The sequence below is a fragment of the Coregonus lavaretus genome (genome assembly GCF_964263955.1).
Source record: "Coregonus lavaretus genome assembly, chromosome: 23".
Classification (NCBI taxonomy): domain Eukaryota; kingdom Metazoa; phylum Chordata; class Actinopteri; order Salmoniformes; family Salmonidae; genus Coregonus; species Coregonus lavaretus.
This window is the reverse complement of record NC_140010.1, coordinates 37,624,199-37,641,453: the sequence shown is the minus strand read 5'-3', so window position 1 is coordinate 37,641,453 and position 17,255 is coordinate 37,624,199. Positions and strand designations below refer to the sequence as shown.

At 44.8% G+C, this 17,255-nt stretch overlaps 1 pseudogene across 1 annotated transcript; it reads left to right on the top strand.

Annotated features, from left to right (window-relative positions):
* The first annotated feature begins 552 nt into the window (after window positions 1-552).
* On the top strand, window positions 553-13,414 carry LOC311098698 (RNA-binding protein RO60-like; annotated as a pseudogene). The gene is made up of 9 exons: window positions 553-849; window positions 1,017-1,269; window positions 2,236-2,453; window positions 2,751-2,891; window positions 2,993-3,129; window positions 3,232-3,348; window positions 3,769-3,885; window positions 4,189-4,335; window positions 13,259-13,414. The product of its transcript is annotated as an RNA-binding protein RO60-like (transcript).
* The last annotated feature ends 3,841 nt before the right edge of the window (window positions 13,415-17,255 follow it).

The following is a 17,255-nucleotide window of genomic DNA, read 5'->3' as shown; positions in this document are numbered from 1 at the left end:
GGAGGCTGCTGAGGGGAGGACGGCTTATAATAATGGCTGGAGCTAATGGAATGGCATCAAACACGTGGAAACCATGTGTTTGTTGTTGATACCGTTCCACTTATTCTGCTCCAGCCATTACCACGTGCCCGATTAAGGTGCCACCAACCTCCAATGTAGCTGACGTAACAAAATTAAGGAACTGATGTGAATAGCATATGGTTGTTGTCTGCCTACTTTATGACTGTCATGCATAATCGGATTGAGTCTTTCTGTCAAGCTAGCTACCCATTTAAGGAGACTAGTTTCAATGTTTGACAGCGGTATGAATGTTGTTAGCTAGCTAGCTATACAAGGGCTACACTGTAAGTGTAAAGCTAGCTAGGTAATAGGCTTTTGCAATTAAATTAAATGGCGTGCTTACTGTAGTTAGAACCAGAACGTTGTCTTTATTGTTTACTAAACACCCTAGCTACCAGTGCAATTGTCTATTTAAAAAATAAGAAAATGTAACTTTCAGCTGAAACATCTCTCTCCACGTTACCATCTATCTGTCTTAGAGGAGCTTTCACAATGGAGCCATCGGGACTGGGTGCCAACGACCACGCCCAAAACTCAGTTTGCAATGGTGAGCACCCGTGGGAGGTAACAGCCGTCACCAGGCTCTGCCGCTTCCTCTGCTACGGTTCTGAAATGGCCATGTATGACACCAAGGAGCACCGCCTGGGCATGGAGAGTGCCCTGGCACTGTGCTCCCTGCTTCAGGAGGGCAGGGGCTGCGAGGTGGTGGAGGAGGTCAAGAGGCTGGCCAACCCTTCCCTGTTTATCCTGGATGTGTGCTCCCAGCACTCTGAACTGAAGACCAGGCAGAGGGTGTTCCAAGCCTTGAGGGATGTGTGCCGGGATTCCGAGCACCTCTTCACCTTCGTTCAGCACAAGAAGGAGGTGAAGGAGGGTATGCAGTGCGGGATATGGGGACGGGCCCTGAGGAAAGGCTGGATGTGTGCTCCCAGCACTCGGAACTGAAGACCAGTCAGAGGGTGTTCCAAGCCCTGAGGGATGTGTGCCGGGATTCCGAGCACCTCTTCACCTTCGTTCAGTACAAGAAGGAGGTGAAGGAGGGTATGCAGTGCGGGATATGGGGACGGGCCCTGAGGAAAGCGGTGTCTAATTGGTACAATGAACAGGACGCCATGAGCCTGGCTCTGGCAGTGACTAAATATAGAATAAGAGGGGGCTGGTCGCACCAGGATCTGCTCAGACTCTCCCACACTAAGCCTGCTAACGAAGGTGAGCTGCCAGAGATATACAATGTACACACTGTAAACACTAATATGGATCAACAAGGGACAGTAAATGGTGTAAGATTTAACTGTTAAACTTTAGAATTCAGTTTTATTAGGATCCCCATTAGCCGACGCCAATGGCGACAGCTAGTCTTACAGGGGTCCAACACATAACGAACTGCGGAGAATATTATTTGTATTGATTTAAAAAAGGAACTCCAAGATAACAATGATTGGTGTATCAGGACTTGACCCACACATTTCAGAAGTATAACACAACAGGCACACTTAAAGCTAGGCATGAAACATTCACAGGTGAAGAGCATTTACATGTGGAAGAGTACATGGATATCCTCAAATGGATGAAATCAGTAAGAAAATGTGATCTTAGTAGCTAGGTTTCCATCCAACTGGCGACAGATTTACATGTGAATATTCTACAATCTGCATTAAAACAATATATGAGCATTTTCCCACCAGAGATGTTTCCATCAAAATTGACTTGTTGCAGATCAAAGGCTGTGCGTGATGACCTAGTGTACATAAACATACCTTTTGAGGTTAAATTCCCATGTACCAAATATAAAATACAAGTTAAATGGGTTTCCATCGCATTTTCAACTCTACTGATGGTTCTCTCACAAAATTGTTTAGCTTTATACAGTAGCCAACAGTGCGCAGATACAGTACTGTATCTGCTCGCTGTTGGTTAGAGCGCATGTATAGTCTACATGATGAGGTTATTATGGACAAAAGAGCATAATAAACGGCATGCTTTCCCGACTTGTAGTGGGAGGACCACACATCATCGCGTGACTCGACGTTTACTTCGATATGATGGTTATTATATCAATATTTGCGCATTAAAGCATTTCCACTGACCTTTCTCACATGATATATTTTACAGACACAAAAAGATCCCACCTTTCCTAGCTTATTTTGTTTTGTCGACATTTGGAAAGTTTACCGAAAATCACGTTGATCAGTAAATACGCTATGAAAGGATGGAAAGAGGTCCAGGTGGCATACGGCGACAAGGAAAACTCTGAGGTGGTCAAAGTCCTCTCTTACCTGGAAGCGGGTGAGAAGGTCAAACACAGTGCTGACGAAATAGAGGTCACCCATCTGATAGAGGAGCACAGGCTAGAGCGGGAACAACTACTGACAGACCACCTGAAGTCCAAAGAGGTGAGCAGTGTGCACCAACCAACTTATATATTTAACCAACTCTTAAAAGGGGTAATTCGCTCCAAATCAAAGTTGGTCAAATGTTGAGAGGTTCTCGTCCCCCTCTAGGTTTTTTTTAGATCCAGCTGTATCGCTCAATCCCATATGAATGGGAAAGACAAGCACCATATCATTTCAGCATCATAGAACTATCACTTTTTCATATTAGGGTTTGAAGATATCTTCATTACTTTTGTGGATAAGATTGGGGGTTGTTTTTTGGTCTTCTGATTGTATGATGCCTTTTCTCCTCTGTAGGTATGGAAAGCTTTGTTAAAAGAGATTAAATCAGTGCTAAGAACCCTGGGTAAGATGACAGCAGACCAAGTCCTCAAACCAGGAAGCTCAGACGTGGCAGCGGTTTGCAAGAGGATCCAAAGTGAGGCGGCTTTAAAGAAGGTGAGGCGTACCTACCTGCTGTCTCTCACTCTCGAAGAACTGGGATTCATTCACTTGCTGCTTTCTCAGGGATCTATCTAACAGTTGTATTGTCATTGTAGGCAAAACTCAACCCCTTCAGCATCTTGACGGCATCGGAAAACTACAATGGGGCCAAGGCAACCGGGGGAAAGTGAAATGGGAAGCCGACGGTGACATCCTCAAATCACTGGACTGTGCTTTCTACCAATGTTTCATGGTAGGTCGAGCTTCTCATCCGCTAATACTCACAGAGCATGCCTCCCATTGTTCTGAGTAGTGTTCACAAATGCAAAACGTTCACTCGTGTCTGTTTCCTCAGAACGTGGAGCCGGCGGGAAAGCACTTTGCGGTGGTGGGGGACATTAGCACGTCTCTGAGCAGCATTGTTCAGGGGACCTCAGTCAGCACAGCTGTCACGGCTGCAGCGTTGGCCATGGTAAGTCAACACTACAATCCTGCACTCAATATGCACCATAGAGATGGATAGAGGCTGCACTTGACACAGAAGCGATAATGGCAAAGATGGGGGGGGGGCTCTCTTTTTAACTATGTGCTGCACTCATAAGCACGGGTTAATGACTAGTTGTCACAGCTGTGTTTCTAAGCTGCATCTATAAACGTGGGAAGGCTAGACGGTCTCTGGAGGAAGCTAGGGTCAAGGAAAGGGTCTTTTTGAGAGATTCCATGGGTTCCTGCCACATCTCCCCCCCCACATGCCACCATCTCAAGAGGGCACAGGCATTCAAGGCATGCTCTGTTATGAGAACATGTCATTTAAAATTGTTATGATAATTCCAGGCATTTTAGAGAGAGACTATTTTAACATTATGTACCAAGTTGGTTGTGTCTGTTACAGGTTATTGTGCGGACAGAGGCAGAGACGCAGGTTCTGGCCTACTCGGAGGGAGCTATAGTTCCTTGCACTATCTCTGGCGACATGTCTCTTCGTGAAGTAACAGCTGAGCTGGTCAAGGTACGGACATTAAGTGTCACACTGCAAAATGTGCATCTCGAAACACACATTGTTTTAATGACAAAAACTTGCTTGCTGAATGCTTGCTTGCCAAAATCACTAGTCACACTGTCTGAAACCAGGGTAATGTCCATAAGGGAACCAAACTGAAGAAAATGGACTGAAACGGGGAGGAACTTATTGGACTTGGTCCAATAAGAAAAGCTAATTTCTGTGTTCTGTTTTCAAACGTTTTGCTGCCAAGCCCTACTGAACATGGACTGTGGGTCATGGCTGACCGCTGTGTCATCGATCTGTTCACAGCTCCCCAGTGGCTACACAGACTATGCTCTCCCCATCCTGTGGGCTTCGGAGAAGGGAATCGCTGTGGACATGTTCATCATATTCACCAACAGCGCCTGCTGGCACGGCAAGGCCAACCCGGCGGAGTGTCTGAGGATGTACAGACATGTAAGTTGATGTCATGCATCAAGGTAGTCCTCAGAGACTGAATCTGTGGTGTACCACTGTCCTTCCCCTACTGTACTGTCAATGCCAACTTGTGCTGTGTTGATTGAAAAATAGACTTGGGTATTTTTGGAAAACACTTGCACAGATACCATGTCACATGGAATACAATTTTTTTTTGAATTAAATGTGACTACACTACTATAAGTACTGTAACAGAATCTGACCAGTTTAATCACAATTCAATCATGTTTGTTTTATGCACCTTATCTGGAGTCACTGTATCATTATGTGCAGCTTGATCAAGTACATTCTGGGGTCGTTCCACCTCAAAGCACAAGAAAGAGGATTTCGACACTCACCATCGCAGATTGTTCTGAAATTGTTTCTGTAGTTAGAAACATAAGAAAGCATTTCTGCAACATAATTTTGTTGAAATATAATTTGCTCTGAGAAATTAAGCTAATTGATTTCACCCAAATCTGCTATTTCAATATAGGATTCATATAAAATAAAATAAATATAGTACCCAACATCCGATTTGCACGAAAACCGCTTAGCAATGATTAAGATGTGAGGAATCCAAATAACTTGTAAACGACACCTACCCACCCCAATTGGTAAATACACAGTATCAGTTCTCTCTGAGATGTTTTATGCAGCTGCGACTTGGAGTATTGTTTATTCATGCTATGTAATGTATTCTCAGTGAATTATTATTTTATTTAGTTTTATTTCCTGTTTAGAGAAATCCTGCTACTGCCATTTTATACATTTTGCTGGTCTCTCGTGTTTATCAAATGTATCACAATATTTTCTTTGCAACTTTGGGTAGAAAACCAATAGCTTTTGCTCATGGTGAAAATACGTTGTAAACATCCTCACAATTCAAGCCAGTCCTCCATGAAAGAAGTTCAGTTTGTCCTTCTCTTAGGCTTAATCTGTGTCCAGAAAACCACCCCTGTGTGTGTTTGGTGAACAAGCAAACTATTAGGCTCCCAATGTTATCTCTAAGGGTTTTCAATGGGAAAAGTCCCAAACATACACAGTATAGTGTTTTGTATTGGGTTGTTTTTTTTGGTAAGTGTCACTAATCACAAAACATATGGAGATGTTAAACATTTTTTTTATTGAAAAACATGACTGCCATGCAATGGTTTATAATTGTATTATTTTATTAGGGTTGTCACAACATTTTAGTCACTAGCCCAATTCTCCATCCCATTTTTGGGTTTCAAATGAGGATTGCACTATAGGGATAGCCCTCTCAGCTGCTTCTTGTTGGACTATTCAAGGAGAGTCAGGTTGAAGCATTAGGTTGCTAAGAGAAGGACAAACTGAATTGCTTTCATGGAGGACTGGCTTGAATTGTGAGCATGACCAAACCATTTATTTTCATCATGAGCAAAATCTATTGCAAGTTGCAAAGAAAATGTTGTGATACATTTAGTAAACACAAGAGACCAGCAAAATGGATAAAAGGGCATTAGTGGATTAGGGCTGTAACAGTTCACCAAACCCACAGTTTGGAACGTATTGCGGTTTTGGGGTCAGGTTTCAGTACAGCGGGAAAATTAAATGCCATTCACAATGTTCAGCATTCACAATGTTCCTGGCATTGTCTGTTGTGACAGGATTATTATGTTGGGACTCTTAGGGTTCCACTCTGATGCTGCATTTGTAACCAAGTGGGAATTTACCAGTTGTGAAGTCGTAAATACCATTTGTGATGCATTCATATGATTTTTGAACTCGTTGAGAAACGCCAACAAGCTGAGTCAACTATAAACAAAAAGTACAGCTATCATGCTTTCAAATTAAAGAGTTTAGAAAAAACGATTTCCTTAGTAAGTGATGTCAGAGGTCACCATGTGGGAGAAGTGGGTGCTCAGGATGATGAGTTTCCCACTAGTAATTACTAGTTGGAGGGCCGTTCAAGTGGATTTTTCTGAGTCGTTTGTGGTAAATTCCCACTTCCCACTTGGTTACGAATGCACCATGACACTGCCTCCTTCAGTGCCAGATGCACACTTGTGCAGGGCTCGACATTTTAAGGCTTGTCCGGGGCAAGTCAAAAAAGAAAAGTGGACAACCACAATATAGATGTCATTGTTTGATAGTAAAAAATCACTATCAAACAATTACTCCGACCAGGATTGGATCAGGCAGCTGTACTGCCGCAGCACACATCAGGGCAGTGCATGGTTGACATTTTGAGTAAATTGCCTATATTGCTGTTTGCTATAGCCTCTTTCAATAAATATGTTGTATTTACACAAAGCAAGAGAACAACGTAGAGCGAAGGATCTAACCAAAGCAGCGCAAAATATCCGGTCAGATAATTATTTTCATTTTTTCTCTCGAATATCTGATGATCTGGGCCAATAGCCGAAGTCTATTTTATAGCGGACACTCCGGTATCTTATTGTTGTAGAAGGCCAAATGTTCTATTTTCTCTCCATTTTGCTATGAATATGACTTGGCCTATTAAGCCACTCTTTCAGTTTAATGCATGCTAGATTTCTCCTGCTGTGTAATTTCATTATCAAACATTGAATGAAGCCTAGAACTCCGTTAGATATCTCAAAGTTAAGTTGTTTTTGAATAACCCCAAAACATGGGAGGCCTAAGGTAATAATGAGAGAGAAGAAACAATAGCAAGATATAAAAATCGAATGAGAAATTTTGACAAACCTTACAGTGGAGCAAAGCATTATAAGACTGAAATTATGCATGCATGTGAGGCCGGGAAAAAAATCCTTCCTTGCCATTGCAAACCAAACGACCAAAAGCCAATCATACTAACTGAAATATGACAAAAGCATTAAGACAAATTAAAGTTATGAAGAGTAATTTCCAAACTGTTCTAATAGTGTTTCTCCTAAAGTTTCAGCTTTTAAATGGGAATAATTATGGGGGGTCGGAGTCTATGACATTCTCATTCACAGATTTATTTTGAATGACATATTTTAGGCCACAAGAAGTGAAATTGAGCATACAATACCAAGATGGAAAAATCTAATGAAGAGTCAAAAGAATTTAGGCTACAGCTGAGGAAGTCTTATGAAATAAATGCATAGTTGGCCTAGGCTTATTTCCATATTATTTTAGCAATGTGCAACCTACCTACAACTTTTTTATTCGTTTAGAATTATACAGTTTTGAGGACCGAAGAGTTGCTCTGCAGCCCATGATGATTTACAACCTATCACAGGACGCACAGCCAGCCAGGCCTGTTGACTCTCACTCACTCATCTGCACGATTCGGCACACACAGCTAGCCAGATAAGGCTACCACACATCTCTCTTGTGCCATATCTCCACTAGAGTGGAATAGGCTATTTGAAAAGATTTGGCCCCACTAAATATATTTTGTCAATGTCATGATTCCTCTCGTTCCTCCCATAGCATGCCAGCCAAATGCGTAGCAGTATTTGTATTTCATTTGTTACTTTTTTTGTACATTATTTGGGATAGCTGTTAGGGCGATAACATCGTCTATGGAAGGGGTGTCAAACTCATTCCATGAAGGGCCTAGTGTCTGCTGGTTTTTGTTTTTTCCTTTCAATTAAGACCTAGACAACCAGGTGAGGGGACTTTCTTACTAATCAATGACCCTAATTCATCAATCAGGTACAAGGGAGTAGCAAAAACCTGCAGACACTCTGCCCTCCGTGGAACGAGTTTGACATGTGGTCTATGGGCAAGTGTCACGATCGTCAGAGTGAGTGGACCAAGGCGCAGCGTGATGAACGAACATACTTCTTTATTTAATGAATGCACGAACAACAAAACAATAAACGATACCGTGACGTCCTATGTAAACCAAAAGGAACACACCGAAAGGAACAAGATCCCACAACTAATGTGGGAAAACAGCCTCTATAAGTATGGCTCCCAATCAGAGACAACCAGCAACAGCTGACACTCGTTGCCTCTGATTGGGAACCACTCTGGCCAACACAGAAATACAACACATAGAATATACACACCCTGGCTCAACATATAGAGTCCCAGAGCCAGGGTGTGACAGTACCCCCTCCTAAAGGCGCGGACTGCGACGCGCCTAAACATAAACAAACCAGGGGAGGGCTGGGTGGGCATTCCTCCTCGGTGGCGGTTCCGGCTCCGGGCTTGCCCACCACCCTCCAATAATCCCCCCGTAGCGCCCCTGGTCCGGTCTGGCCCCGCTGGCTGGAGCTGGACTGGACATCGTAGGAGCGGATTGCTTAAGCTCCGGTGTGGAGCAGCTGACCGGTACCTGACCAGGCACCGGTGACCCAGGCACGGGTTGTGCCGGACTGACGACGCGCACCCCTGGCTTGGTGCGTGGAGCAGGAGCGGGCCGGACCGGGCTGACGATGCGCACCCCTGGCTTGGTGCGTGGAGCAGCCACGGGCCGGACGGGGCTGACGATGCGCACCCCTGGCTTAGTGCGTGGAGCAGGAACGGACCGGACCGGGCTGACGATGCGCACCCCTGGCCTGGTGCGTGGAGCAGGAACGGGCCGGACCGGGCTGACGATGCGCACCCCTGGCTTGGTGCGTGGAGCAGGAACGGGCCGGACCGGGCTGGCGACGCACACCGTAGGCTTGGTGTGAGTGGCAGGAACAGACCGGACCGGGCTGGCGACGCACACCGTAGGCTTGGTGCGAGGAACAGGAACAGGCCGGACCGGGCTGGCGACGCACACCGTAGGCTTGGTGCGAGGAGCAGGCACAGGCCGGGCCGGGCTGGCGACGCGCACCGTAGGCTTGGTGCGAGGAGCAGGAACAGGCCGGGCCGGGCTGGCGACGCACACCGTAGGCTTGGTGCGAGGAGCAGGCACAGGCCGGGCCGGGCTGGCGACGCGCACCGTAGGCTTGGTGCGAGGAGCAGGAACAGGCCGGGCCGGGCTGTGGAGACGGATAGGAGACCTGGAGTGAAGAGCTGCCACAACCCGTCCTGGCTGAATGCCTACCTTCACACACTCTGTGTGAGGCATCAGCACAGGACGTGCAGGGCTGTGTACCCGTACTGGCATAACAGCACGTGACACTGGCGCAGGATATCCGGGACCGAGGAGAGGCACTGGAGGCCACGAGCGCTGAGCCGGCACACTCCGTCCTGGCTGCATGCCCACCGTCGCACGACACGTGCGAGGTGCTCGCACAGGACGTACCGGACTATGCCGGACCACTCGTGGCACAGTGCGCAGCTCCGCATACCCCGGAACCTGCCCAGCCTCATGCTGCCATGCCTGAGTACGGGGAGTTGGCTTTGCTCTCCATCCAGGCTCCGCCAACCTGCCTTCTGGCCCCCCAAACCCGGTGGCCTCCTCTCCTAATCTCCCAAAACGCCCTGTGGCAGCCTCCTGCTGCCCCGTCGCCCATGCCGTGTGCCCCCCCCCCTAAACAATTTCTGGGGTTGCCTCTCGTCCGTCCGACGACGACACTGTTGACGCCGTTGCTCCTCTCTCGCCAGGGCCTTAATCTTCGCCCATGGCCCTTTGCCCCCGAGCATGTCCTCCCAGGACCACGATTTGCCCACCTGGGCCATCGCCAACCTCTCCAGCTCCTTTCCCGGCGCTTCCTCCCATGTCCAGGCCGCCTGCTCCTGGACACGCTGCTTGGTCCTGGAGTGGTGGGATCTTCTGTCACGATCGTCAGAGTGAGTGGACCAAGGCGCAGCGTGATGAACGAACATACTTCTTTATTTAATGAATGCACGAACAACAAAACAATAAACGATACCGTGACGTCCTATGTAAACCAAAAGGAACACACCGAAAGGAACAAGATCCCACAACTAATGTGGGAAAACAGCCTCTATAAGTATGGCTCCCAATCAGAGACAACCAGCAACAGCTGACACTCGTTGCCTCTGATTGGGAACCACTCTGGCCAACACAGAAATACAACACATAGAATATACACACCCTGGCTCAACATATAGAGTCCCAGAGCCAGGGTGTGACAGCAAGTGCAGAAAATTATTTGAGATCCCTCCTATTCAGTCACCCTTTTTTTGGATGTTGTTGGGACAAGTTACTTCAGCTTTCGGACAAGTAAAAGATCTGTCCTACTTGTCGAAAGGACAAGTGGCTAAAAAAGTTAATGTCAAGCCCTGCTTGTGACTCTCATAAAGGGGACATGTCTGTAGCATGGTACATCTCCCTCCCACTCTGGGGTAATGTGATGGCTCCCACTGGGCAGATTCAATTATGCTGATAGCCCGTGACATGAATTGGCAAAAACTGTGAGGGAGGAGGGCCCTTCTCAAATCAAACAGTAACTGTGCCACACAGTCATGTCAACAAGGCAGCATGGTGCATCGTCCAGAAACATACATCTCTTTTCCATAAAATGTTGGAATTTTTTAACTAGTTTTCATTGCGAAGGAAGATAAAGCGTTTTTTATCAAAAGCAATCAGTTTTGCATGTGAAAACACAGAATCCTAATCATTACTCCACGTGCTCCTACGTCACTTGTTTTGAGCCGACTTCGCCATGGGCTTTGAACGGGGCACCTGCCTCACGCCCGGGAGGCAGCCTGGTTCCAAAACGAATGCAATCACCTTTCACCTGGTGCAAAACATGCCTGCCCGGGCCAGATTAATAAAATCCCCTCACTGTTAAGTAAGCGCAATGCAATTCATGGAAAACTTCGGCTTAGGAAAGTTTTCAGACCCCTTGACTTTTTCCGCATTTACAGCCTTATTCTAAAATGGAATACATTAAAAAAAATGTCCTCAGCAATCTACACACAATACCCCATAATGACGAAGTGAAAACAGGTTTTTAGAAATTTTAGCAAATTTATTAAAAATAAAAAACATAAATAGCTTACTTACATAAGTATTCAGACCTTTTGCTATGAGAGTCGAAATTGAGCTCAGGTGCATCCTGTTTCCATTGATCATGATGGTCACTCTGACAGAGCTCTAGAGTTCCTCTGTGGAGATGGGAGAACCTTCTAGAAGGCCAACCATCTCTGCAGCACTCCACCAATCAGGCCTTTATGGTAGAGTGGCCAGACGGAAGCCACTCCTCAGTAAAAGGCACATGACAGGCCGCTTGGAGTTTGCCAAAAGGCAACTAAAGACTCTCAGACCATGAGAAACAAGATTCTTTGGTCTGATGAAACCAAGATTGAACGCTTTGGCCTGAATGCCAAGCGTCACGTCTGGAGGAAACCTGGCACCATCCCTACGGTGAAGCATGGTGGTGGCAGCATCATGCTGTGGGGATGTTTTTCAGTGGCAGGGACTGGGAGACTAGTCAGGATCGAGGGAAAGATGAACGGAGCAAAATACAGAGAGATCCTTGATGAAAACCTTCTCCAGAGCTTGTCATTATGGGGTATTGTGTGTAGATTGATGAGGGAAAAATACAATTTAATCTATTTTAGAATAAGGCTGTAACGTAACAAAATGTGGAAAAAGTCAAGGGATCTGAATACTTTCTGAAGGCACTGTAGAGCGGGGACTACTTGTTTGCTGAAATGGGTGCAAGAGGGAAATTCGTAACGTGGTTTGAGCACTTTCACGAGGTGCTGAAACCCCCTATACTCAAATGCAGAGAATGGTTGCATATCCGTAAAAAATATTAACTTAGCCTACATATCGCTCTTGTAATTTCTTTGGCCCAGTCAGGATCAGCAGATGGGGCCTCCAGAGTGGCGCAGCGGTCTAAGGCACTGCATCGCAGTGTTGCGGCGTTACTACAGCCTGGGGTTCGATCCCAGGCAGTGTCATTACCGGCCGTGACCGGGAATCCCATAAGGCGGCGCACAATTGGACCAGCATCGTCCGGGTTAGGGGAGGGTTTGGCTGGGGGGGGCTTTATTTGGCTCGTCGCGCTCTAGCGACTCCCCGTGGTCGTCCGCTGAACGGTGTTTCCTCTGACACATTGGTGCAGCTGGCTTCCGGGTTAAGCGAGCGGGTGTTAAGAAGCACTGCTTGGTGGGTCATGTTTCGGAGGATGCATTACTCCACCTTCGCCTCTCCCGAGCCCGTTGAGGAGTTGCAGCGATGAGACAAGATCGTAATCAAGAAATTGGGGAGAAAACAGGGGTAAACATTACAACAACAACTTTGTGTTTACGTGTCGACATAGTGTTAACATTTTATCCACAACTCTCTGTCCATTGCCATCGTACAGAACTAGTTCCCGGCTGCGCCTCTCAAAAGGACAGTTTAAAATGCGGCAATTAAGGTTTGAATGTTGATTACAATGTGCGCATAGGCCTGAATTATTATTTTTTCAGCTCAGATTACTCGAGGCATAGGCCTACAACACAGTGTAGGCATAGCCTATAGGCATAGTGTTTTATTTTGTAAATATATGTATTTTTATGTATTCATTTGGGTTCACAGTGTGGACTGAACCGAGGTCCCCGTACTGAACGGTTCGGTACGAATATGTGTACCGTTACACCCCTACTGAGAATGCATTACATAGTATGAATAAACAATACTCCAAGTCACAACTTGTCAAACAGAGAACTGATACTGTATACTGGCCATTGGTGTGGGGTTTGGGTGGTCCGTGGGTGACTTTTGACCATTTATTTGTATTCCTCACATCTTAACCATGGTTAAGAAGCGTTTTTTGTGCAAATCAGATGTTGGGTACTATATTTATTGACTATCTGAATCCAATCAATTTAAATGGCCAATTTGGGTGCAATCAATTACATTAATTTCTCAGAGTTCAAAACGTCTTTCAACAAAATAATGTTGCAGGAAATCTGTTTCTAACTACAGAAACTATTTCAGAACAATCTGAGATGGTGGGTGTCATTACTTGCTGAAATGACATGGAACGATACTGGTTATCAAAGTAGTTGTAGAGTTGCCAAATGTTTTGCCACATCTACAGCTATAATCATCGTTATTAAAATCCTTGTTATTCATCATGCCTTTATTATGTTTTGTTTTTGGTAGAAAATTGGTATATTTTCCAAACTGATGGTGTGCGGGTTGACCTCAAAAGGCCACTCCATCGCCAACCCTGCCGCGGACAGGGGCATGCTCGACCTCTGCGGCTTTGACTTGGGAGCTGTGGACGTCATCCGTAACCTCGCCCTGGACCTGATCTGAGAACCGATTCTGGACCGTGCAAAGAAAAGACAAGGAGAAAGAAAAACATTGACAGAAATGGTGAAAAGACTGTGAAATGGACTTGGCTCGCAACGACGCACAGAGTGCCCTGGAGAGCGGAAATTCAAAAATATATTGATATTTACAATACCGTTTTTGATTTTTATCATGCGTGAAATGACGATGCGTCCAGCAGGTTCAACCAAATTGTGGAAATGTGTGTTCGGTTATTACCCGAAAGTTGGTGAAGGAGACCTAAAACGATATCATGATATGCGACAGTACATGTACAGTTGAAGTCGGAAGTTTACATACACCTTAGCCAAATACATTTAAACTCAGTTTTTCACAATTCCTGACATTTAATCCTAGTATAAATTCCCTGTCTTAGGTCAGTTAGGATCACCACTTTATTTTAAGAATGTGAAATGTCAGAATAATAGTAGAGTGATTTATTTGAGCTTTTATTTATTTCATCACATTCCCAGTGGGTCAGAAGTTTACATACACTCAATTAGTATTTGGTAGCATTGCCTTTAAATTGTTTAACTTGGGTCAAACGTTTCGGGTAGCCTTCCACAAGCTTCCCACAATAAGTTTGGTGAATTTTGACCCATTCCTACTGACAGAGCGGGTGTAACTGAGTCAGGTTTGTAGGCCTCCTTGCTCGCACACGCTTTTTCAGTTCTGTCCACACATTTTCTATAGGATTGAGGTCAGGGCTTTGTGTTGGCCACTCCAATACCTTGACTTTGTTGTCCTTAAGCTATTTTGCCACAACTTTGGAAGTATGCTTGGGGTCATTGTCCATTTGGAAGATCCATTTGCGACCAAGCTTTAACTTCCTGACTGATGTCTTGAGATGTTGCTTCAATATATCCACATAATCTTCCTTCCTCATGCCATCTATTTTGTGAAGTGCACCAGTCCCTCCTGCAGCAAAGCACCCCCACAGCATGATGCTGCCACCCCGTGCTTCACGGTTGGGATGGTGTTCTTCAGCTTGCAAGCAACCCCCTTTTTCCTCCAAACATAATGATGGTCATTATGGCCAAACAGTTCTTTTTTTGTTTCATCAGACCAGAGGACATTTCTCCAAAAAGTACGATCTTTGTCCCCATGTGCAGTTGCAAACTGTAGTGTGGCTTTTTTATGGCGGTTGTGGAGCAGTGGCTTCTTCCTTGCTGAGCGGCCTTTAAGGTTATGTCGATATAGGACTTTTTAATTCCTTTTGGCGGTAGATCAGCTTAATATTGCAGATCGATTGTAACTTCCATCAATGTAATTGTCTGCATCACTTCCAATCCCCCATGTTTTTATATACAGTGGGGAAAAAAAGTATTTAGTCAGCCACCAATTGTGCAAGTTCTCCCACTTAAAAAGATGAGAGAGGCCTGTAATTTTCATCATAGGTACACGTCAACTATGACAGACAAATTGAGGAAAAAAAATCCAGAAAATCACATTGTAGGATTTTTTATGAATTTATTTGCAAATTATGGTGGAAAATAAGTATTTGGTCACCTACAAACAAGCAAGATTTCTGGCTCTCACAGACCTGTAACTTCTTCTTTAAGAGGCTCCTCTGTCCTCCACTCGTTACCTGTATTAATGGCAACTGTTTGAACTTGTTATCAGTATAAAAGACACCTGTCCACAACCTCAAACAGTCACACTCCAAACTCCACTATGGCCAAGACGAAAGAGCTGTCAAAGGACACCAGAAACAAAATTGTAGACCTGCACCAGGCTGGGATGACTGAATCTGCAATAGGTAAGCAGCTTGGTTTGAAGAAATCAACTGTGGGAGCAATTATTAGGAAATGGAAGACATACAAGACCACTGATAATCTCCCTCGATCTGGGGCTCCACGCAAGATCTCACCCCGTGGGGTCAGAATGATCACAAGAACGGTGAGCCAAAATCCCAGAACCACACAGGGGGACCTAGTGAATGACCTGCAGAGAGCTGGGACCAAAGTAACAAAGCCTACCATCAGTAACACACTACGCCGCCAGGGACTCAAATCCTGCAGTGCCAGACGTGTGCCCCTGCTTAAGCCAGTACATGTCCAGGCCCGTCTGAAGTTTGCTAGAGTGCATTTGGATGATCCAGAAGAGGATTGGGAGAATGTCATATGGTCAGATGAAACCAAAATAGAACTTTTTGGTAAAAACTCAACTCGTCGTGTTTGGAGGACAAAGAATGCTGAGTTGCATCCAAAGTACACCATACCTACTGTGAAGCATGGGGGTGGACACATCATGCTTTGGGGCTGTTTTTCTGCAAAGGGACCAGGACGACTGATCCATGTAAAGGAAAGAATGAATGGGGCCATGTATCGTGAGATTTTGAGTGAAAACCTCCTTCCATCAGCAAGGGCATTGAAGATGAAACGTGGCTGGGTCTTTCAGCATGACAATGATCCCAAACACACCGCCCGGGCAACGAAGGAGTGGCTTCGTAAGAAGCATTTCAAGGTCCTGGAGTGGCCTAGCCAGTCTCCAGATCTCAACCCCATAGAAAATCTTTGGAGGGAGTTGAAAGTCCGTGTTGCCCAGCGACAGCCCCAAAACATCACTGCTCTAGAGGAGATCTGCATGGAGGAATGGGCCAAAATACCAGCAACAGTGTGTGAAAACCTTGTGAAGACTTACAGAAAACATTTGACCTGTGTCATTGCCAACAAAGGGTATATAACAAAGTATTGAGAAAGTTTTGTTATTGACCAAATACTTATTTTCCACCATAATTTGCAAATAAATTCATTAAAAATCCTACAATGTGATTTTCTGGGGGAAAAAATCTCATTTTGTCTGTCATAGTTGACATGTACCTATGATGAAAATTACAGGCCTCTCTCATCTTTTTAAGTGGGAGAACTTACACAATTGGTGGCTGACTAAATACTTTTTTTCCCCACTGTACTGTACATACCCACATACATACCCACATATACATATCCTTTAAAAATATATATATATTCCCCTTTATTACTTTCCAACCCCGCCACCCTTTCCCCACTTGAAGTAAACTAGTGAACAACAACACCTAGGCCTCTACTTCCAGCCCATACCCACTATCTACATTTTATGGACACAGTCAATTTAACAAAAATTACATTTTGTTTGTTCTTTCTCCTGAACTTCTTCTACTCTCAACTTCTCCGATCATTTTCATGATGTCCATCCAATATGCCATATCTTTCTAACTGTGCTCCTTCACAAAAGCTCCCAACCTACAACCCATACACTTATTATCGACACAGCGTGCCTACATTATTAGTTATCTTGTTATTGTTAATTGTTATTAGTCCCATCCTTCAATTCCATTCAACACCTCCCATCTATCTTTTAACACCATCCATATAGGATTTCTATTTGCCATATATATTTCAACTGTACTGTGATGCTTTACAAAAGTTCTGAACCTTTCTATTCTCATTGTTTCTACAGATTGTGAATTTTTGCATTTTTGCTAATAGTATTATTATGTTATTGATCGATTGACTATGCCTTTTCAGATCACCCAGTAGTGCTTTCTGCAGGGTTAGCTCCAGGTAAATATTGCAATCCTTTAGCCATTCCTGGACCTGTGTCCAAAAACAAGCTACAAATGGACAGTACCAAAACAAATGATCTAATGATTCTGTCTCTTCGCAGCATTGTATCCCCCATATAAATAACATTCTATTGGTAGCAAGAATTGTATATAATAATTTAAATTGAAAGATTCTAAGTTTTGAATCCGGTGTCGTTTTGCGTATCAGTTCATAAACACTATGCCATGGGATCGGTACGTCAAAAATCTCTTCCCAACTATTTTGCAATCTATATGGGA